Genomic DNA, 24,255 nt, shown 5'->3' on the forward strand with positions numbered 1-24,255 from the left:
GGACAGGTGTGAAGGCCTCACCGTGGGGCCTGCTGGGGGTGGGCTCGGGGTGAGGCCACACCCACCGCTGCCCCAGAGAACATTCTAGATCTTTCCCAGAGCTGGCACTGTTCACACTGGTCTAATATCAGCCGAAATGTTTTATAGTTTAAGACATGCAGAAATTGTGTAACCGTAAGAAGCTTGGGAGAACTTTGGAAACCATGCATCTCAGTGACTGCTGTAGCATCCCTTCCAGTGTCTCCCCGTACCTACTTTCTGAAGCTTGTGGACTGACTCGAGCGGTTTCTCCTGCCCCGAGCCTCACCAGCCCTGCTGTGGGCAATTCTCTCTCTTGCCTTGGGGTCTGCTGCAGGCGCCCAGCTTCCAAGTCAAACAAAGGGCCTCAGCTCCTCATGCGAGGCTGTTACCTGCCATGGTCTCTCCAAGTCTGTTTTATCTGCAGAGATAACAACTCTTAGGTTCTTGCAGGTTTGGAGAAGAAATCAAACCATATTGTGCAAAACCAGGAACCGTGAGTCTGGGTGGCAGGGGCCCAGCTGAGAGGTTCTGAACACAAGAGGTGGACCGGCCTTGGCAGTGTCAACACCCCCACCCCCAGGGCCCAGGCAGGCCCCTGCCCCATCCCTGCAGGGCTCCTGGGAGCGGGGCAGACAGCACAGCTGCCTTGAGGGACTGTCTGCCAGGGAGTAAGGGAGGAAGTTTGGGGCTCAGGGCCTTGCAGTCCTCCACTTGTAGAGAAGAGAGACGACAGGCAGCCGGGTGCTGCTGTCTCCTCCTTTCTCTCCCCCAGGGGCCTTGCTGACCCCTCCCCAGGGCACGGGTGTCATTCACGTGAAGTCTGAGAGCAGCCTTGGGGGAGCGGGCCTTCCCCACAGCACTGCAGGGACGACAAGGGAGGCTGCCTGGTGGAAGCACCAGAATCCCCTACCTCCAGGGTCACAAAGGGGGTGCTACAGTGACACACTCGGCCCGAGGATGCAAGCCCCACCCCCACCCTCCAACTGCTCCTGGCACCCAGCATCCGTAAGAGGTGAGCGAGAGGTCGAGATCCACTCGGACCGGGGTCGGGGGGCAGGGCAGGTAGCAGGGCTCCTGCAGGTTTGAACAGATCCACCCCACCACCCTGTGACCCTGTCCGGGCGGCTGAGGTCTCCAGGGGGGAGTCAAGGCCCTGGAGAGGGGCTAGGAGACTTGGGGACAGGAGGCTTGGTGACAGGGCTGTCCCCATGAAGGGCAGGGTGGTGATAGGAGCCCTGCACCCATGCTGGATGGTTGCTTCAGGGAAGCACGGGTCACTCGCCCCAGGGTGGGGGCTACAGTGTCCTGTGCACCTTGGTGCTTGGAGGCCACGCGAGTCACTCCCTGGTCTCAGGCCTCTGAGGGGCCCCGGGCCCCTGACAGGAGCCCCCCCGGGAGACCCTCCAAACGGACTCCTGTGCCTCCCCGACCCCTGAGTCACCAGAAGCCTTCAAAAGTAAATGTGAGGCAAGAGGAAGTTGCCACCAGGGCGGTCGTCGGGGTTAAAACCCAACCATGGAGTGGGTGGAAGCTGGGAGGAAACGGCTGGCGTCCGCAGCCAGGAAGGGCCTGTTGCCCAGGCGGTGCTGATGGTGTGGGGCGGGGGGAGGGGGAAGCCTCCCCTCCGTCTCCCTCCCCTCCCCCTCCCTCCCCTCCGTGGAGCAACAGCGCCCCCTCCACCCTGCGGACGTCCTCACCACAGCTCAGGGCAGGGCAGCACCTCTTTCTAGGGAAGTGATTTTGCTCAGTCGTGTCCAACTCTTTGTGACCCCATGGATCACACAGTCCATGGAATTCTCCAGGCCAGAATACTGGAGTGGGTAGCCTTTCCCTTCTCCAGGGGATCTTCCCAGTCCAGGGATCAAACCCAGTTCTCCCGCATTGCAGGCAGATTCTTTATCAGCTGAGATACCAGGGAAGCCCAAGAATACTGGAGTGGGTAGCCTGTCCTTTCTCCAGGGGTCTTCCTGACCCAGGAATTGAACTGGGGTCTCCTTCACTGCAGGCGGTTTCTTTACCAGCTGAGCTTAGTACTCCTCTTTTCTCCTCAGCTGTCCTCCTTCCCCTCTCTTCCCATCATTTTCAGGCAGCAAGTATGGAGGTGGCCTCCTGCAGCCCCTCAGCCACAGTCAGGGCCCAGGTCGTGCCAGGACCCCCAGGGCATGTTCCCCCACCTCCCCAAGCTGTGGGACCCTCTCCAGGATCTTGTGGGGGGCTACCAGCTTGCCCCAGCCAGGGGTCAGGCCCCATAGATAGAGTCACCCCCAGGAAGGCCAGCAGAGCAACAGCCCAGGGCCTTTATGAATGGAGGGTGAGTGGGTTACAGGGGCAAGGAGGGGAGAGCATGCAGACTACTTCCCACTATGGTCTCCACATGAGTGCATCAATGGTGATGCTCCTGAGATGGGTGATGTTCCTCATGGGTGACACCCCTAGATGGGTGGTGTCCCCAGATGGGTGATGTTCCCACATGGGTGATGCCCCCCAGATGGGTAATGGCCCCTAGATGGATGATACCCCCAGATGGGTAATGCTCCCAGATGGGTAATGCTCCCAGATAGGTGATGCCCCAAGATGGGTGATGCCCCCAGATGGATGATGCCCCCAGATGGGTGATGCCCCCAAATGTGTGATGTTCCCACATGGTTGATGCCCCCCAGATGGTTGATGGTCCCTAGATGGGTGATGCCCCCAGATGGGTAATGTCTCCAGATGGGTGATGCCCTCAGATGGGTGATGTTCCCACATGGGTGAAGCACCATCTGGCCTGGACAGGTGGGGAATGTGGACATGCTTCGTGGGCCGTGGGGACACCCGTCAGGCCTCAAGGTCTTTGCTCCTCAGCTGTCAGAACAAGTTCACACCTGCAGAGGATGAGACGGGCAGTGTGCCTTGCCACTGGGCAATGAGTCCCCCAGAACCTCCTCTCCACATGCTCATAGCACTGTGTCCACACAGTGAAGGTGGCCAGCGGGTGACCCCATGTTGTACCCCATGCCACCAGTCAAGTGCCAGTTCTCTGGGCAGCCTGTTGGTGTAATGTCCAGAACACACAACCGACTGTTTCAGGCCTGGCTCTGCACTCTCGGTGGCCAGGACCTTGGTGGGGGCTAGTCCTCCCTGGCTGGTCTGGGCAGCTCCAGAGCCCCCACCTGACTCCTTCTCATCCACCTTCTACAGTCCATCTGCCTCTGTGCAGGCCCAGGGTCCAGGCCACGTGCAGTGAGGTCTCTGGTCTGAAGCATCCATATGGATGGAATCCAGAGGGCCTTCCTCTGTCCCATAGTGGGGTGAGAGTCCCCACGGCCATGGTCAGCTGATGGGTCGGATGGCACTGCCCTTGGGAGCAAAGTCCACTTTGCTGAATGCTGGTTCTGTGGTCTGAAACTGTGCTTTCTGGGAAGAACTGTACATTTATCATTGCAAACGCTATTTTTCAAGGCAGAAAGGGTTTTTCCCTATGTCTCCTGATTCAAGGCTTCCCCTGACTCAGGGTAGGTAGGCAGAGATTACCCCCATTGTCCAGCTGGGGAAATTGAGGAGGGGTGTCTCAGCCATCTGGTGGATGAGAGACCCACGGGCACAGACCCAGGCCGCCGCCCACTGCCGAGCCCTCGACGCTGAATGTACACCGTCCGGCCCCACCTCGGGCTGCTTGGACCCGCACCAGGGTGAGCTGTCCTCCACAGTCTCCAAAAACTCAGATTCCTCCTGATAGAACTTTCTAGACCAGAAGGGCCCAGAGGATGGATTGATGGGGGCCCCAGGGATAGAGTGATATGAGGAGTGTCCCAGAAGCCTGGCTTCCTGAGCGGTGATGGCGGGTGTTTCCAGAATGTCCTGCTCCTTCCTGGGCGTGGGTGATGGAAAGCCGCCTTCATTTATAAACACCAAAGACTCAAACCCTCTTAGCATCTGTTGAACAAAACCCTTTTGATTTCTTTTTAATGCCTCAACTATCAAGTGAATTCCCTCCCAACTTAGAACATGATTCATCAAGGAAAATGTTTTCTGCAGCTACACATGTGGTTTCCATGGCGGTGCGACTCAGCAGAGGTTGGAGCTGGGGGCACCAGACTGGCCTGGCTCCTGTCCCCGCCCCCAGCATGGAGCAGCCTCTCCCTCCAGGCTCCAGGGGCTGAGAGGTGTGGACCGGTCACGGCCAGGCTGCCTGCCCAGGAGGAAGCGCTGGTAGATGGCGCATTTGAGTCACGTTGCCCTGCAGGCAGGACCCCTCGAGGAGTGACTCAGGTCCTAACTGACAAGGGGCTTGTGCTAGCCGGTGACAGAGAGGCAAAGAGCCAACAGAAGAAGGGGCCAGGATGGGAAGGGCAGTGCCCACTGATGCCCACGCATGCTGGCCACTCCGGATGACGGGAGGCTCCCAGAGCCTCAGCCTGCAGAGTGGGTGGGGCACACCCGCAAGGGAGTGTGAATTAGAGCCAGTTCATTGCCAGGAAGGCATCCTACAGACGTATTTGTAAAACCAACAGGAAAACGATGGGTTTTAATTGAAAAAATGTGGCAACACCCCCAGAAAAATCAACAATAGGGATTGTTCAGAAAATTATGGGGCCCCTCACTGTCTGAGGTCCACCAGCTGCAGAGAATGGAACTGGACATGCAGGCCTGGTGTGAAAGGCACAGGGGGAGGGTTGGCAGCAGGGGGGGGACGGGGGAGGGCTGGCGGTGGAAGGGCACAGGGGGAGGGTTGGCAGTGGGGGGCGGTGTGGGGGCACAGGGGTAGGGGCAGCAGAGCCTTTGTGCAGACCCGGCAGTTCTCCCCACTTGTCAGGGGAGGCTCTGAACACCCAGCTTCTGGCCACCAGGTCCCTGGGCAGGAGGGGCTCAGCCTCATCTCACCTGTGTTCACAGCCCTCTGTGCTCCCCTGGGAAATGGCGCTGAGGGGCTGTCACCAGGCTGCCCCACCCCTCCCACCCCAGCTGCCCCGAGAAAATCCATGAGTCTGACTGGCCCTTGTCCCAGAGACATGCGCTGGCCTGATTTACTCTGTCATGTTGCTCAAGAGCCAAGAGTCGGGTCCTCTGGTCGGTTGGAATCCGATAGAGGCTGTGGTTGTGTTTGAAAAAACAGTGAAAAGGCAAGGAAATGGAGAGAGAGGAAGGGGAGAGGGGGGACGGGGGAGGGAGGAGGAGGAGAGGGAAGGACCCTCCCGAGAGACGGTCTGTGATGGACACTGTGTGGGGGCTGCCCCTGCGTCCAGGGTGGTGGGGCTGGGCCACTGCCCATCTGATAGACCTGTGGCTGAGGGTCGCCCCCTGGCTGGCACTGAGGCATGGCCTGTCACAGTGGGGGAGGGGGGCCGGCATGGGGGACCACACCATGCCCCATTCGAGGCTGGTCGAGCACCCATAACCGTCTGCTTCACCAAGTTCCCAGGGGCTTCGGCTGGGATGCTTCTTGTCTTTGGGGAGGGTGCCCCCCACCTTTGTTAACAGAGGGCATTTCTTTGCCCTGAGTGGGTTGGGAGGGTAGACATAGGGTCTGGAGGACAGGCTGAGACACAGGACCCAGCTGCAGGTCTGGAGGGGTTAATCTTCCCCCAGCTACCTCATGCTGGCCTCTGGTTCTGTGGAAAAAGCAAAACATCTGGCAATAAAATGTCTCTAATGGGCTCTGAGGCTGCGGGAGAAGCTTGGCCGCCTGCCTTGGAGACGGCGAAGGTTTAGACAGAACTTGGGGGCCCGTGGGAGGCCCAGCCAGGACCCAGGGGGAGGGGGCTTCCCAGGCAGCGACAGACCCGGACACCCACCACCGTCTCCCATGGGCCCAGAGCCCACCCACTAGGGCCGCGGCTGCCAGAGCATTCCTGCAGACAAAGGTCACTCCTGCCCTGCTGGTATTTGGGCCAGGGGTCCCGAGGCAGAGGCCCTGTGGGGTGGCCAGCCCTGTCCTGGCCCCTTGAAGGTGCAACCAGGCTCCAGAAGGGCAAGGCCCCCATATCCAGGGTCCCATACACAAAAGAGGATCCCAAGGAAGGAGGATTGGCTAGGCGGAGGATAGCCTCAGCCCTGGGTCACCATGGCCCTTGGCCAGCAAGCTCTGCTCCTTGCTTCCTGCCCTGATATTCCCAGAACCAGAGCATCTGCAGAGGGCCTGAGCCCCTTCGACCCTCAGCCTGACCGAACCACATCTCTGGGAAGCTGCCAGCGTCCAGCCAGCTTACCCCAAGGTGCAGAACCCCAGGACCCGGGGCAGTCGGACTGGAGAGGCCCAGCCCTGTCCCCTAATGTGTGACCTCAGGCCAGCCACATCAGCTCCAAAAATTGTCCAGAGAAATCCCGCCTTGCTCAGGGTGGGAGCTGGTGGGGGGTGGGGTGGTAACGACAGCAGGGTTGGGGTAGGGGCACGGCGCCGGCCTGGAGTCTGGCTGGCAAGCTCCCCACGAGGCTGGGGGACGTGGACACCGGTCCAGTGGGCCCGCCCTCCTGAGCCCGAGTCCACGTTTGGTCTCCATTTTTCCCACGTTTGCATCACCTCTGGGATGAGGGGCGCTGAGCCTGCGTGGGAGGGCAGATGTGTGCTCAGGGTGATAGCTGGGGTTCTCTGGAACACATGGGGCCTGGTTGGCCTCTGCTCATCCTCGGCTGTCCAGTCAAACCCCAGAGAGAGTATGCAGAACAGAACACTGATGTTCCAGGGAAAGGGGCCTCCAGGGGCCATGGTTTTAAATTATTCCAAAGAAGCACCATTAAAGCCTCTACTTCCCACTACGTGTCAGTGGGCCCGGGTGTGGGGCAGACGGGGAGCCTTAGTCTGCCCTGTGTCGGGCTACGGGTTTGTGCAGGGTCTGGGACCCCATCCAGGGAGAGGCTGAGGGAGATGAGGTCCTCATCTCTGACTCCCCAGCCGTGAGGCTGACACCCCCAGGCTTCAGCACCGGGACTGAGGGTCTCTGTGGGCCATGGGCTGGCGCCAGTGGACACATGCGGAAGCAGGCACTCACATCTGACACTGGCTGGAATTGGGTGGGGTCTCTGTCTGTGGGCCCCTCTGCTCACCCCAGGCTCTCTCCTTGGGCGTCGCAGGAGAGTTGGATGCAAAACTCCTGTTCAGCACCCCCTCCCTCCCACCAAACCCGCTGGACACTCAGGACCGCGGGGGATGCCTGGAGAAATCATACATGGTCACTTGGGACAGGCGAGTGTGCTGGGCCTGGGGCGCCCTCTGCTGCCCACGGGGGCCTCAAGCAGATGCCCCACCCCCACCCCCAGCCTCGTCCAGGGCCTGAGCCCCGAAGCCAAGGCCCCGAGGGGCAGGTGGAGCATCTGTATTGAGGTGGGAGAGCCCAGGGGACGACCATGGACAGAAATGTCAGGGCAGGCATGGGTCTCCTCAGGGGTGTTTCACGGTTTTCTCACATGTTCTGGGCAGCTCTTGTTCAGCTTTGTGCTCTGTCTTAGGTTATTTTACTATTGCAAGCGGGGTCATCTCCCCCCAACACTGAGTTCATAACCTGACACTTTAGAATTATTTTCTGTGGTCGTTTATCCTGCATCCTGGGGGGTTTCACAGGTGCAGTCCAGTCAGTGCTGTGTCCTCTTTTCCAGGTGTGGTGTCTCTACAGCTTTCCCCATCCATCCCGTTGGCCTCCTGCATGCGCCAAATAGTGGACACGGAGGGCCTGGCAGCGCCCGGCTCGGACCCGGTCATGGGCTAGCACACCATTCCTAGCACTGGAGGCTCACGTTTGCACCTGCTTTGAAGAACAGCCCTGCCCACTGAAGTAGCCTTTATGGACACCTGGGAGGCGAGGTCCACCCCATGGGGCAGCAGCAGCCCCCACAGATGGATAGGTCCAGGAGCCACTATGGCAAATGCTGTTGCCTCCAAGAGATACTCACCCCCAGGGCTCTGTGGGGTCAGGTCAGTTCCTGCATGTTCCTGATAATCGAGGCTCTGCTTCTACTTAAGCAAGTATCATAATTAGCATCAGAAACTTAACATTGACCAGATAACACTGCCTAATCTACAGAGCATATTCAAGTGCTTTTAATCATCACAGTAGCATGCTTTACAGGAAAGAGGAAAATTATACACACACACACACACACACACCTACTGCCTGGGTCAGCCCGGGATCATGTCTTAGGTCTGGCTATCAGACCTCTTCAACCTCTTCTTTGTCTTTCCTGACTTGACTTTTTTGAGGAGTCAGGACACTTAGTTTGTAAAATGCATCTCACTTTGGGTTTGCCTGATGTTCCCTCCTGATCAGCTTCAAGCTGTGTGTTCCTGGCAGGAATTCTGAGCCCTTCTTAGAACATGGGGTCAGGAGTCTCCTGAGGTCCAAGTGTCCTGCCGGGAACATCACGGCTGATGAGCTCCCAGGTAAAGGGACGTCAACCAAGATTTCCACTGAGAGGTAGTAATATCTTTATAACCTTGAGACAGTCTTCTGATTTATTGTAATAACCAATTAAAAAGTATATAGCTCCCTTGCTAAGACTAGGGATGTGGCACTCTCTGTCCCCCTTCTGATGTCTATGTCAGAAGCTTTCTCACTTTAATAAAACTCTGCTACACAAAAGCTCTTGAGTGATCAAGCCTGGTCCCTGGTCCCGAAGCTAAACCTTCAGAGATCATGAAGTGGACACCATTCACCATAAGCTATCAGCATGCAGTGCCCTGGAGGGTCTCCCAGTCAGCATGCAGATCCTGGTAGCAGATGTGCCCTGATGGGGCTTCCCTTGGGCAGCCCAGTGGGGCTGCAGTGACCTCAGCCAAGGCCTGTTGCCTCTACAGTGAGTGTCTTCATTTGCTGTGCATGTTCAGTTCAGTTCAGTCGCTCAGTTGTGTCTGACTCTTTGTGACCCCGTGAATCGCAGCACGCCAGGCCTCCCTGTCCATCATCAACTCCCAGAGTTCACTCAAACTCAGGTCCATCGAGTTGGTGATGTCATCCAGCCATCTCATCCTCTGTCGTCCCCTTCTCCTCCTGCTCCCAATCCCTCCCAGCATCAGGGTCTTTTTCAGTGAGTCAACTTTTCGCATCAGGTGGCCAAAGTATTGGAGTTTCAGCTTCAGCATCAGTCCTTCCAATGAACACCCAGGACTGATCTCCTTTAGGATGGACTGGTTGGATCTCCTTGCAGTCCAAGGGACTCTCAAGAGTCTTCTCCAACACCACAGTTCAAAAGCATCAATTTTTCGGTGCTCAGGTTTCCTCACAGTCCAACTCTCACATCCATACATGACCACTGGAAAAACCATAGCCTTGACTAGACGGACGTTTGTTGGCAAAGTAATGTCTCTGCTTTTGCATGGGGGTTGTCCAAATACTAGTGTTTCCTGTGAAATACAAATACTTGTGTGAGGAGACCCCAGAAGAATGTTTACAGCAGTGACCTTTATAACAGTAAAAAGCAAATAGAACTGAAAATAACCCCACTTGCAATTCCACTTGCAATGAGCAGACACATATGACCAGAATGCTGTTTGACTGTAAAAACGTTTGGGCCACAGCGTCAATGACCACACAAAAAGCCACATGAAAAAACGCTTGTAACAGAAAATGCACTTAGCATGATTAAACTTATCAGCATTAAAAACTGTGCAAAATGAAACAGTGCTGTGCAAGCAGGGAGGAGGTAAAATATATAGGGCACGTGATAAAACAGTCAACGTCCAGGTGTGGTTTCCAGGGGGTAGAGAAGGGAGGCTGGGTGGAGGACCTCCACCTTCAGAGGACATGTAGGAAGCAAATGTTTATTGGCTTTTATATTAACCCATATATTTATTATTTTTAAGTTCATTTCCCCCTGTGGATCTGAGATTTCATCTGCTGTTGTTTCCAACATAGCATCAGTCCTACCCCCTCCTTGTGACAAAGGTCAGGTGTATTATAGGCCCAATGATACAATTTTATAGATACTGTTTTCTACAATTGTTTTTTAAGTCAGGAAAAAAAGAAATATGTAATTGTACTGCCTCTATAATTAAGTAAATACTAACTTTACTGGTGCTCTTGGTTCATGAGTTTGTGTGGACTTGAATTGCTGTCTGAGGTTCTGTGCTTCTAGCTCAAAGAAATTCCCGTAGTATGTCTTGTTCAGCAGGCCCACTAACAATAAACCTTCTCAGTTTTCGTTTACCTGCAAGTTCCTTTATTTTATCTTCATTTCTGAAGGATAGTTGTGCTAGATATAAGAGCCTCAGTTGACAGCTTTTTGCTTTGAGTACTTGAATATGTCATCTGCCTATCTTTGATTCTGATGAGAGGTCAGCTGTTACTATGCTTGGGGTTCCCTGTGTGTAGCAGGTCATTTTTCTCCTACTGCTCAAATCTTTCTGTCTTTGAGCTCACCTCAACCCACTCCAGCCATGACCATGGCACTTGGACAACCTTCTCTTTCCTAGAATCTACTTATATTATTGTCTTATAACATTATAGCCCTGTCTGGGTACATGGCCTGCAGATGGCCATGGCCTGAATGCAGCACTGGGGACAGAACCTTTGCTTGAGGATCAGGTTTCTTCCCCTTAGACATAGCCTCCCCTTCTCTCAAGTCAGTTTTACAATTAAAGCATTTTCTTTTTTAAAAAAAATTGAGAGGGCTTCCCTGGTGGCTTAGTGGTAAAGAATCTGCCTGCCAGCACAGGAGACATGGGTTTGATTCCTGATCCAGGAAGATGCCATTTGCCTCGGAGCAACAGCCCATGAGCCACAGCTACTGAGCCTGTGCTCTAGAGCCCACGAACTGTAACTACTGAAGCCCACATGCCCTAGAGCCCATGCTCCACAACAAGAGAAGCCACTGCAATGAGAAGCCCGCACACCACAACTAAAGAGTAGCCCCCACTCTCCACAGCTAGAGAAAAGCCACTGCAGCGGCGACGACTCAGCACAGCAATAAATAAATAAATAAATAAATTTATTTTAAAAACTGAGGTCCAAAGTATTGGACTTCAATATTTTGACTGTGATGTGTCTAGGTGTGCATATCTCTGTGTTTATCCTATTAGAGATTGTGAAGTTTCCTGGATACATAGATTGTTGTTTTTCATTAAGTTTTAAAGCTTTCAGCCATTATTCTAGTGAGTTTTTTTTTTCCACTGTCTTTCCTTCTGGCATCTCATTATGCACATGTAGGTGTATTAACAATGCCCCACAATTCCTGGAGGCTCTGGTCATTCTTCTCTACCTTTTTTTTTTTCTTGAAATCATGAAGTTAAATCATCTCTTTTGATCTGTCTTCAAGTTCACTGATTTTTTTTTTTCTTCTGTCAGCTCAGGTCTACTATTGAGTCCCTCTAGTCAATTGTTCAGTTCTGTTATTACACTTTTCAACTCCAGATTTTCCATTCGGTTCTTTTTTTTTCCCCATCATTGACTTACTTCCCCAGCTGCCAGGACTCTCCCTGTGGAGCAGGACCTGTGAAGGTGGGAGTTAGGGTGGGGCTGGCGGGTGCCCCTTTGGGCTGCCACCCTCCACATGGTAGGTTCCTCCATGGCACATGGCGGGGACACAGGGCCTGCTGCCCTTTACCAGCTGCCATGCTGCCGCATCCACCCAGAGCCTGGGGAGACAGGCTTGGCTTCTCCATGCCCCACACCTGGGCGGCTGTGCCCCGACCTTGAGAACCGTGGCCTCTGCTGTCTCCCTGAGTCTCCACAGGTTATGTGGAGTGAATGCTTCTTCCAGTGGCTCCTTTGCAGATTCTGGCTGATGCTCTGCCTCTCTCCTTGGGGGAGAGGTTCCGCCGAGCTCCTCACATTTGACTTTTAAAGTGAGCATATGCTTCAGTTTAGTTCAGTTCAGTAGCTCAGTTGTGTCTGACTCTTTGTGACCCCATGGACTGAAGCATGCCAGGCTTCCCTGTCCGTCACCAACTCCCTCAGCTTGCTCAAACTCATGTCCATCTAGTCAGTGATGTCATCCAACCATCTCATCCTCTGTCATCCCCTTCTCCTCCTGCCTTCAATCTTTCCCAGCATCAGGGTCTTTTCCAATGAGTCAGTTCTTCACATCAGGTGCCCAAAGTATTGGACTGTAAGCATCAGCTTCAGTATCAGTCCTTCCAATGATTATTCAAGACTGATTTCATTTAGAATTAAATAGTTTGATATTCTTGCAGTCCAAGGGACTCTCAAGGGTCTTTTTCAACACCACAGTTCAAAAACATCAATTCTTTGGCATTCAACTTTCTTTATGGTCCAACTCTCATCCATACATGACTTCTGGAAAAACCATAGCTTTGACTAGATGGGCCTTTGTCAGCAAAGTAATGTCTCTGCTTTTTAATATTCTGTCTAAGTTGGTCAGAGCTTTTCTTCCAAAGAGCAAGTGACCCCATGGACTATACAGTCTATGGAATTTTCCAGGCCAGAATACTGGAGTGGGTAGCCTTTCCCTTCTCCAGGGAATCTTCCCAACCCAGGGATCAAATCCAGGTCTCCCACATTGCAGGTGGATTTTTTACCAGCTGAACCAGAAGGGAAGCCCAAGATTACTGGAGTGGGTAGCCTATCCCTTCTTCAGCAGATCTTCCTGACCCAGGAATTGAATTGAGGTCTCCTGCATTGCAGGCAGATTCTTTACCAACTGAGCTATCAAGGAATCCCAAGCATATGCTTAGACAATAGGAAATAAACAATAAATCTCACTTATGTGAGAACATGTGATGCAAAACAGCCAGCCCTGGACCCACCATCCCCAGTGTAGAACTTGGGATCCCACACCCAACAGCTGTTCCCACTCCAGCCCCACTGACTGTGAGACTGGGAAACTCTCCTTGTAATTCCTTCCCCCAAGTCCTGTTTTCCTTGGGGGTCTTTGTGTCAGAAGGTGGGTCTCTCAACACCCTCCTCCTCCCTGGTGGACCTGAGGCCAGGCTGACTGTCTCTACAGCTTGAGGTGTGATTGGTGCTGGGTCGTGAGGTGCATGTAGGAAGCACCCCTTTCTGGGCTCCCCCATGCACCAGGGCAGGTCTCTTGGGCTGGAGCGTCTGTCTTTCTAACTATGTATGCAGGCCCCTTCCCCATCCCTCGTCCCCCAGGAGAACAAGGGGTCTCCAGGTCCTCAGTTAACTGGCTGCCTGGCTTAGAACTTGTCAAACTAGCCCTTGGCCTCTGTGGGAGAGAAAGCTGCTGGAAGATGGCTCTGAGACCTGTCTAGCAACGGAGGCCGGTGGGCATCCCAGCCGTCCAAGGAGAGGCCCTGGAACAGCCTGGCTGCCCGCTCTGATTTGCCTTTAGTCCGCTTCTCACTGGGTTATTTGTAAAGCGATGTTTTCTCCACATGCCCTTCAGCCCTTGTTTATCTGAAGATCAGAAGCACACCCAGGAGACGGGGCTGGGGAGCCGCCCTTCCTGGGGTCAGCACCCACGCTCCACTGTGGTCTGCACAGCTGAAAGGGGGTGGGGGGGGGGGCGTCTGCCAGATTCTCAGACAAAGTCAGGCCCGGTTTTACATGCTGGCTGGATCTTGCTTTGAATAAATAGAATAGATCTTGTTTAGGGCATAAATAGAAACTAGCAGAGCCGAGAAGGCTTGTGGAAAAGGAATGCAAATGATCCAGGGATTAAACAACTTGTCAAATTCTCTGTTCATGGTCTCTCTGAGTTAACCAGAAACACAAGGGGAGTCGCGTATCCGGTCAGGAGCTGAACAACACCTCCCTGGACACCAGCGACTTAACTGGAAGCCAGAAGCAGGCTGGATGCTGGAGGGGCCTTGCACGCGCTGGCCCTAACCCATGCCATGAGCAGACACCCTGGGCTGATCCCGAGCAGAGAACACTCCACTCACATGGGGAGCAAGCTTGTCCTCCTCAGGGGGAGAGCAGGAAACCACCTACCTAGCTGCCCTCCCACGAGCTGGGTGGGGGGGGTCCTTGTCCTGCTAGTTCACCGGGACCACGGGGTCCCTGTCTTCTGGCAGCAGACAGAGTGCAGAAGTCTCGGTGATGGGACATGGCTTGACCCTATGTGGGGCCACAGGCTCAGCCCAAGCCCAGGGTGGGAGCGGCAGATGCCATCAGGCTGGTGCCCACCACCTGGTATCAGAGCCCACCTGGGCCTGGTGCTCCTGCTGGGCAGGCTGGGTGGCCCCCTCAGTAAAGTGGGTGGGTGGACTCTTGTTTCTGGGCTTGTCTGGCCTTAGTACATAGTTTATCTGTGTCCGAAAGGGGGTTGACTTGCTCTCAGCCAGGATGGGTGGATGTAGGCTCTGCGTGAGGGCTTGGCCAGCTGGTTCCCGCACAAGGCCCGTGGCTGACGGTGCAGAGGCCCCCAGCGTCCACCCCCTTGTGCAGCAGGAGGAGCCCCGTGTGTGATAAAGACCAGACCCCAAGGTCACAGGGAAGCAGGAAGTAGCTGGAGGTGGGCTGGCCGCTGTGGCTGATCCTGGAGGTGGCGAGACCACAGCATTGGCCTGACTCAGCGGGTTTGCTGAGAATCCCAACTCAGGCCCCCGCTGCCCCAGATTTCCCCTCAGAACCTCCAAGCTGGGGCTCATCCTCAGCAGCTGGGGGTTCGGCAAGTCTGGGCACGCGGCCCGTCCAGACAGGGGTGGGGCCACGTCCCAGTGCCTCTGCCCACCCGGGCCAGCCTCCCAGCCACAGCACCAACCCCGCCCACCACTGCTGTTTGGGAACAACTGGCCTTGTCGGCTGCTCTGCCTCCTCTGCCCCCTCCCTCCCTGGAGCCCTGGCCAAACTGCCCAACTGGTCGTTTCCAGATTCGAACTTGGGCTGGATCCCGGTGCTTCTCCAGAGGCCCTGCTGGGTGGGGGACTGGTTGAGACTCACAGGCTCCTCCGGGGACAAAGCTCCTTCATGGCAACCCCCAGGGGGACACTGCGGCCTGTGGGGAGACTCCATATGGACATGGGTCCGGCCTCACCTCATGTCAGGTGAGTTCCTGAGAGGCCCACACACTTCTGGCCCTGGTCTCGAGGAGCGTGTGGAGCCTTTAGAACAGATGTGGCCCCTAGGTGGTACCAATGTGAGTTTTCACATAAAAGTCCAGTCTCCAGGAAGAGACTGCGTGGCCTCTGCCCAGGGTGCATGTATGCTCTGCCTGTTGAAAACATGTGTTCTGCTCAGTGATCACATGTGTCCTGACCCCCCGGGGCCCCACCTGCTACCACACCTGAGCTAAGCCTCCTCAGGCCAGGACAGCTGGGTGGGCCTCACATTGCAGCATGGGTGCCCCCTGCCGTCGACTTTGTTCCCCAGGGGAAAACAATCAAATTGTCTGTAATAGTAATAAAAAGAGTTTTATTTGAGCCAAACTGAGAACGATAGCCTGGACGACAGCCTCTCAGATAACTCTGAGGAACGGCTCCAAGGAGCACCGGTTTCAGCAGTTTTATGTCTTTCAGAACAAAGAGCATTAATAGGTCAGGGATACATTCCTTAAAGCTTTCAAAAAAAAAAAGACTAGCAAGTACCTAGCGAGTCAGCTTGCACCTTGGAAGAAAAGCTATGACAAACCTAGACAGCATATTAAAAAGCAGAGACATCTCTTTATCACCAAAGGTCCATATAGTCAAAACTATGGTTTTTCCAGTAGACATGTATGGATGTGAGAGTTGGACCATAAAGAAGGCTGAAGAATTGATGCTTTCGAACTGTGGTGTTGGAGAAGTCTTGAGAGTCCCTTGGAGTGCAAGGAGATCAAACCAGTCAATCTCAAAGGAAATCAACCTTGAATATTGATTGGAAGGACTAATGTTGAAACTGAAGCTCCAATAGTTGGGCCACCTGATGCGAAGAGCCAACTCATTGGAAAAGACCCTGATGCTGGGAAAGATTGAAGGCCGGAGGAGAAGGGGTTGATAGAGGATGAGATGGCTGGATGGCATCACCGACACAATGGACATGAGCTTGAGCAAACTCTGGGAGATCATGAAAGACAGGGAAGGCTGGCATGCAGCAGACCATGGGGTCGCAAAGAGCTGGACATGACTTAGCAACTGAACAACAACAACAAGCAAGTCAGCACAGCCTTGGCACCTGGGAGCGAGTCTTATCATCAAAGGACCAGCACTGGCACCCCAGGAAAGGAGGCATTTAATCTTTACTTTTAATGTGAACACACTTTACTTATGGACCGTGCACCCTTTCCCATTAATAATTAAAGTAGATGTACAGTATAAATTTGACAGGCCACAAACAGGCTGTTTCACCAGCATAAAATTCAAGTGAACTCCTGTATGGGCCAGAAGACCCTCCCCACTCCTCAGTGTGAACTTTCCTTGCACGAGTGGACTCAGGCCAAGGCTGAAGGCCCAGGGCTTGGGAACCATCATCCAAATCCCCGCAAAGGCTTGTCCTCAGGGCGTCCATTGGTCTGCAGCAGGAGGCTGTGGGAACAGACAGGCATAGGCCTGGGACTGGGGGAGGGGGCATGTGGGAATAGGTGAGGCCAGATGGAATCGGATGAGGCCAGGTGGGGACAGGTGAGGCCAGGTGAGACCCAGTGGGGCCACCGGGCCAGGGGGCTAGCGCTAAGACCCGAAGGCGGGGAAGTGGTCCTTCCCAGGCAGGGAACTAAGCCGACTTTCTTCCCAGGTGACTGTTTCTCTCGCTCAGGCAGCCCCAGGAGTGAATATAATTCTCGTGGGGCTGGGGGTCTCCAAAACTTCTTTCAGGCACCGGCCCATGGTGGGGATTGAGAGTGTGCTAACCTGGATGCTCAGATGTGCCAGGTTGGGTGGGGCTGAGGCCCTGGGTTGAGGTCTGGGTTTCAGGTGCCCCAGCTGTGGGCCCCCTCCTTGCTGACTTCCCTCATCCTGTTCACCTTTCGAAAGAGAAAAACATTCCTCAGGGTGTATGGAGAACATCTTTCTACAGGAAGCACAGCTGCAGGTACAGGTGAAGGTTGGACCGGACAGGTGACAGTAGCCGGGTCCCGTCAGGGAGACAGGGAGCCGCCCACAGGTCAGGGAACCTCCTACTGGTCAGGGAGCTGCCCACCTGGTCAGAGAGCCCCCAAGTGGAGATGCAGATCCAGAACAGTGCCGAAATGCAGAAAACAAAAGCAGCAGGTGCAGAGGAAACACAGAAGTAACAGAAGACTCAGGCCTCTCCTGTCAGTTGGGGCAAATGGAGGTGAAAATCAGCAAAGTTCTAAGCCATGACCTGATAGGTCCCTCTGGTGTCGTTACCAAGTGCAACAGAACATTGCGCTCTAATGTTTAAAGTCTAATGGACTTTAGTGGGTCCACCAGGTCTTTGTGATTAATGGCTTCATCTGAGAATTTCTCACCCTGACAAAAAGGGTACATTTTCCCCTTCGGGTGTTTAAGGAGACAAAGAAAACCTCAATAAATTGAGAGATCACATTCTCTAGTTGAAGTGCAAAAAAAATTTTTAGGCATTAATAATGGAAATAGGAAAAAACATCCTACCAGGAAAAAACCCCCCAAACTCTCCAATAGCCACTGGTTCTAAAATGAAATAAAGCCTCAAAGATAGGCTATTTAGAAAATAATATATAAGTAAAAACACTAGAACCTATGGGATATGGTTAAAATATAAAATAAGGTTAAAAATAAAATATAAATTAAAAAAGCATATTTAAAAATATCTATATTTAGGTGAAAACAAGCGGACATACAATTGGTTTTTAATGTGATATGCAAGAAAACAAATTTTAAAACAGAAGAAGACCAGAAGAAAAGAATTACTAAAAGTAAACATGGAGTAATTGAAATAGAAAAGTAATAGAATAATAAACCCACAAGCAGATCTTTGAGAGAAAAAAACCGATAAAATAGATAAAAACACTAGATAATTCCATCAAGAATAATAGAAAGAGAAACAAACACAGAATTTTAAGAAGAGAACAGGAAATAAGGAGAGCAGCAGAGGAAATGAAAGGAGCCTCTCAATCCAAGACAAACAAAGGGTGAAGCAGATAATCCTCCAGGAAACACCGGCTGCCAAAGCTGGCCCAGAGAGCAGCATCTGAAAGGGCCCTGTCCCCGGGAGCCCCCCACTGCCCGCCCCTCCCCACTGCACACTTCTCCTCTGGTGGGGCCACAGTCCTGAGTCTTTAGCCTGTGGGGGCCCCAGCGTTCCCCGCAAGGTCGGCTGTGACAGCACCGGGGCCAGGACACAAACCTTGGTGAGTCCGCAAGGGACACTGGCTGGGCCTTTACGGCCATGGAGAGGAGCTGGGAGGACAGGACGCTGGAGCTGGTTTCCACCTGGGTCTTAGTCTTGCTCTGAGGGTTGGAGGGCTGCCTAGTTGGAAGACTATCTTTCATTCTATGTCTTCTGTTTTACCTGAACATTTAAAACCCTAAGTACCTGTGTTACTTTATCACGAAAAGATAGTGAAACAAAGATTGACCAGTGCGCACTGATGGATGATGGATGAATAGAGCGTGACCCACATGATGGAATACTGTTCGGCCTCAGGAAGGGGGGACATTGACAGGTGCTACCACACGGGTGAACTTTGAGGACACTGCGCTCAGTGACATAAGCCAAACACAAAAGGACAAACACTGGGTAATTCCCTTACCTGAGGTCCCTGGAGGAGTTGGATCCATAGAGACAGAAGGTAGATGATGGGGCCGGGGACCAGGGGCCAGGGAGGGGCCAGGGAGTCAGTGTTTCGGGGGTAGAGTTTCAGTTCGGGAGATGAAAAGGCCCTGCAGGTGGTCTACCGCTGGGCGAATGTGCTTCATGCAACTGAGCTGTGCTCTCAAAAGTGGCCAGGATGGCAAGGTTTATGCTATATATGAAAGTGAAAGTGTTAGTCGCTCAGTCGTATCCAACTCTTTGTGACTCCATGGACTGTAGCCTGCAGCCCACCAGGCTCCTCTGTCCATGGGATTCTCCAGGCAAGAATACTGGAGTGGGTTGCCATTCTCATCTCCAGGGATCTCCCAATGCAGGGATCAAACCCGGGTCTCCTGCATTGCAGGTAGATTCTTTACCGTCTGAGTCACCAAGGAAGCCCTACATTTTGCCATATAAAGGGCACATAAAAACTTTTTATGCAGATGACACCACCCTTACGGCAGAAAGCGAAGAAGAACTAAAGAGCCTTTTGATGAAAGTGAAAGAGGAGAGTCAAAAAGTTGATTTAAAATTCAACATCCAGAAAACCAAGATCATGGCATCTGGTGCCATCACTTCATGGCAAATAGATGGGGAAACAATGGAAACAGTGACAGACTTTATTTTTGGGGGCTCCAAATCACTGCAGATGGTGACTGCAGTCATGAAATTAAAAGATACTTGCTCCTTGGAAGAAAAGCTATGACCAACCTAGACAGCGTATTAGAAAACAGAGACACTACTTTGCCAACAAAGGTCTGTCTAGTCAAAGTTATGGTTTTTCCAATAGTTATGCATGGATGTGAAATTTGGATTATAAAGAAAGATGAGCACCAAAGAATTGATGCTTTTGAACTGTGGTGTTGGAGAAGACTCTTGAGAGTCCCTTGGACTGCAAGAAGATCCAACCAGTCCATCCTAAAGGAAATCAGTCCTGAATATTCATTGGAAAGACTGATGCTGAAGCTGAAACTCCAACACTTTGGGCACCTAATACAAAGAACTGACTCATTGGAAAAGACCCTGATGCTGGGAAAGATTGAAGGCAGGAGGAGAAGGGGACGACAGAGGATGAGATGGTTGAATGGCATCACTGACTCGATGGATGTGAGTTTGAGTAAGCTCTGGGAGTTGGTGATGGACAGGGAAGCCTGGTGTGCTGCAGTCCATGGGGTCGCAAAGAGTCGGACATGACTGAGCGACTGAACTGAACTGAAAAACTTTTTACCTGAAAAGTAAACTAATCCCAGTGCAGCCTGGACAGTGATTCTCCCAGGAGCCTTGCTGGCTGCCCCCTGGTGGCCAGGGCACTGTGGCCTGGCAACCTCCCCTGGGGTGATTGGATCCCCAAGACAAGGGCCTGCGTGGCCCAGGGGAACATTCATAGTAGTGGTACACAGGTCACTGCTTGACAATCTGTTCTCTGGGAGACAAGTCTGAAGGGGGCATTTCCCTGATTCTGTGATGTAAACACTGCATGGCAGAATGTCAAACTAATCACGTGGGCTCTCAGGGTGTGGGACTGGGGGAGGGTCACCGAGCTGGACTGACTGCCCTGCTGCCCAGCATTCATCTGTGCCCGGGTGTACCACCCACTCTGGAAGTAGCTCTCCACCCAGATCGCTCCCCTCCCGTGTCCTCCTTGAGCTACCATCCCCGCTGCATCAGGGACCAAAACACACAAATAAGTTTTGAATGTGAATTCTTTTTGTCTTCTTTGGCTTCAATGTCTGCGTTTTAACCATATGGAACAATCAGGTTGTGAAAGGAAAAGCAAAGTGGAGTCAATGATGCTCCAAGAGTCTCTCAGATGGAGCCAGAGACCTCCGAGGTCCACTCCAGACATCCGCCCATAATTTCTTTAAAAATTGAAACTATACCTACTGTGTGCCCAAAATCATGCCTTGGGCATTTCCCCTAAAAAAGTGAAAACTTACCTGCACACAAAGCCCGCATGTGGATGCTTGTAGCATCTTCATTCGTATGACCAAAGGCTAGAAACGACCCACTGTCCTTCGGGGGTGAATGTTGGAACAGACTGGTCAGAATCGAAAGATCAAACTGTGAACAAGTACAGCAGCTCTGATGGCTCTCAGAGGTTTCAAGCTGAGAAAGAAACCTTTTGAGGTCACTTGTTGTTTGGCTCCACACCTCCCTTCACTGTACTCGTCTTCACCCCACTTCCCAGACAATGTTTTTTTTTAAGAAAGAAATTGTGCCGTCAGATAAGCTTTGCATTTTTAGCAATAATGTATTTATTTCATACAGATTGTGGACTTCCCTGGTGTCTCAGATGGTAAAGAATCTGTCTGCAATGCAGGAGATCTGGGTTCGATCCCTGGATCAGGCAGATTTCCTGGAGAAAGAAATGGCAACCCACTCCAGTATTCTTGCCTGGAGAATTTCATAAACAGAGGAGCCTGGGGAGCTATACAATCCAAGGGATTGCAAAGTGTCAGACACGACTGTTAATACATAGTGACTAACGCTATGTGTTATAATAGTATGTAGGCTGCTTTTTAGAGATCATGTCATTGAACCAAACTCAGGTCTGCTCACCAGCTACTCAGCAAGGCCCACTTGTGGGCCCGGGTGGTGGGGGGTGAGGGGAGAGGGGAGCATTAAGTGCAAGGTGCCCGGTGTGGGGTCAGGCCCTGAGGACAGGCAGCTCAATCTAAAGACCCAAACTCCCTGATGGTTCCTGGGGAAGCTTTTAAAGGCAGTGTGGGGAGAGGGTCTTGGGGTGTGTGATCAGCTTGTGGCCGTTCCTCTGGTCTGCTGGTTGTGAGGTGAGGGGAAGTCAACATCATCGGCCTTCTGGTTCCAGCCATCTGAGGGCTGCAGGCTGGTGGGCAGCACAAAGTTAAATTCTCCCACCTTGGGCGGGGTGGGGGTCTCAATATATGCAAAACAGTTCGAGAATATGGCTGAGAATATTATCTATATTCTATATCCCAAAGGAATCAACTCTGAATACTCATTGGAGGGACTGATGTTGAAGATGAAGCTCCAATACTTTGGCCGTCTGATGCGAACAGCCAACTGACTCATTGGAAAAGACCCTGATGTTGGGAAAGATTGAAGGCAAAAGGAGAAGGGGCAATGGAGGATTAGATGGTTGGATGGCATCATCAACTCAGTGGACATGAACTTGGGCAAACTCCAGGAGACAGTGAGGGAGAGGGAAGCCTGGGGTGCTGCAATCCACAGGGTCACATAGAGTCAGACACGACTAGCAACTGAACAACAATAATAACAATTATCTACAGTCCTTGAGGAGGAACTAAAGGCCCTTGACTTAGTTTAATGATTACACTACTATTTTTTTTTTTTTCTGTCTAGCTTGACTGTTTTCCTTTGTTTCTGCATTTTCTCACTTCTCTGATTAAATTTGCTCTTCGGAACTCAAGGGAGGTCTAAGAGGCTAAGTCTTTTCTAAACAAGAAGCAGGGGATATGGTGAGGGGCCTGTTCCTGCAAAGGGCCTTTAGGGTCCTGCTGGGTTTAATTGCACAATTAAATTGCACAACTGCGCAATAAACTACAGTATGGTATAAATCTAACTTTATATGCACCAAGAAACCAAAGAATTGGTGTCTCACTTCACCGCAATTTTTGTTTTATTGCTGTGGTCTGGAACCAAACCCAGGGCTTCCCAGATGGCTCAGTGGGTACAGAATCCTGCCATGCAGGAGACACCGGTTTGATTCCTGGGTCAGGAAGATTCCCTGGAGGAAAACATGGCAATATTCTTGCTTGGAGAATCCCATGGATGGAGGAGCCTGGAGGGCTACAGTCCATGGGGTCGCAAAGAGCTGAAGCTACTGAGCATGCAGGTAAGCACAGAACCAAACCCACAGTATCTCTGAGGTCTGCCTGTAGACAGCGCTCTTTTTTTCTAGTGCAGTATAGTTGATTTACAACGCTGTTTTAGTCTCAGGTGTACAACAAACTGAATCAGTTATCCATATACATATATCCTCTCTTTTTTAGATTCTCTTCCCGTATAGGTCATTACAGAGTATTGAGTTGAGTTCCTTGCGCTGTACAGTAGGTTCTTACTAGTTTATGTACTGTGTATATGTCAATCCCAACCTCCAAATGTATCCCACCCCCCCAATCCCCTGCTAACCATGTTTGTTTCCTACATCTGTAACTCTATTTCTCTTTTGTGAATAAGTCCATTTGTACCCTTTTTTAAAGATTCCACATATAAGTGATGTCATATGCATTTGTCTTTCTCTGCCTGACTTACTTCCTTCAGTATGACACTCGCTAGGTCCATCTATGTTGCTGCAAATGGTGCAATTTCATTCCTTTTAATGGCTGGGTAATAATCCATTGTATATATGTATCACATCTTTATCCATTCTTCTGTTGACGGACCATTAAGTTGCTTCCATGTCCTGGCTGTTGTAAATATTGCTGCAATGAACACTGGGGTGCATGCATCTTTTAAAATTAGAGTTTCCTCTGGGTATATGCCCAGGAATGGGATTGCCAGATCATATGGTAGCTCAATTTTTAGCTTTCTGAGGAACTTCCATATCATCCTCCTTAGTGGCTGTACCAAAATGCATTCCCACCATCAGTGTAAGAGGGTTCTCTTTTCTCTACACATCCTTCAGCATGTATTGTTTGTAGATTTTTTTGATGATGGCCTTTCTGACTGGTGTGAGGTGATATGTCATTGTAGTTTCAGTTTGCATTTGCACTTCTCTAGTAATTAGCTTTGTTGAACATCTTTTCATGTGTTTATTGGCCATCTGTATGTCTTCTATGGAGAAATGTCTATTTAGACTTTCTTCCCACTTTTTAATTGGGTTGTTTATTTATTTATTTATTTTATATTGAGCTGCATGAACTGTTTGTATATTTTGGAGATTAACCCCTTGTTGGTTGCCTCATTTGCAAATATTTTCTCCCAACCCATGGGTTGTCTTTTTGTTTTGTTTGTGGTTTCCTTTGCTGTGCAAACGCTTTTAAGTTTAATTAGGTCCCATTTGTTTATTTTTGTTTTTATTTCCTTTACTGTAGGCAGTGGATTAAAAAAGATCTTGCTGTGATTTATGTCAGTGTGTTCTGCCTACATTTTTCTCTAAGAATTTTATAGTATCAGGTCCTACATTTAGGTCTTTAATTTATTTTGAGTTTATTTTTATGTGTGGCATTAGGGAGTGTTCCAGCTTCACTTATTTGCATGTAGCTGTCATTTTCCTGGCACCACTTATTAAAAAGAGACTATCTTTTCTCCATCATATATTTTGGCCTCCTTTGTCATAGATTAGGTGACCCTAGGTGCATGGATTTATCTCTGGACTTCCTGTCCTGTTCTGTTGATCTGTATTTCTGTTTTTGTGCCAGTACCATACAGTTTTGATGAATGTAGCTTTCTAGTATAGTCTGAAGTCAGAGACCCTGATTTCTCCAGCTCCATTTCTCTTTCTCAAGATTGCTTCGGCTATTCGGGGTCTTTTGTGTTTCTGTAGGTGACTTTCTGGCAGAGACAGAACCGTACGGTGGAGCACAGATTGGTAGGTTCTGTGCACTGAGAGCAGGGGAGGAGCTAGACTGGAAGAGGCAGCAGGAAGGAGTTTTCAGGAATGACGTTCTGGTTCGAATCTTGCACAATGGTGCATTTGTCAAAACTCAGAATTGAACATCACAAAGAGTGGATTTTAAAGTATAGAAAC

Source organism: Dama dama, chromosome 19 (genome assembly GCF_033118175.1).
Source record: "Dama dama isolate Ldn47 chromosome 19, ASM3311817v1, whole genome shotgun sequence".
Classification (NCBI taxonomy): Eukaryota; Metazoa; Chordata; class Mammalia; order Artiodactyla; family Cervidae; genus Dama; species Dama dama.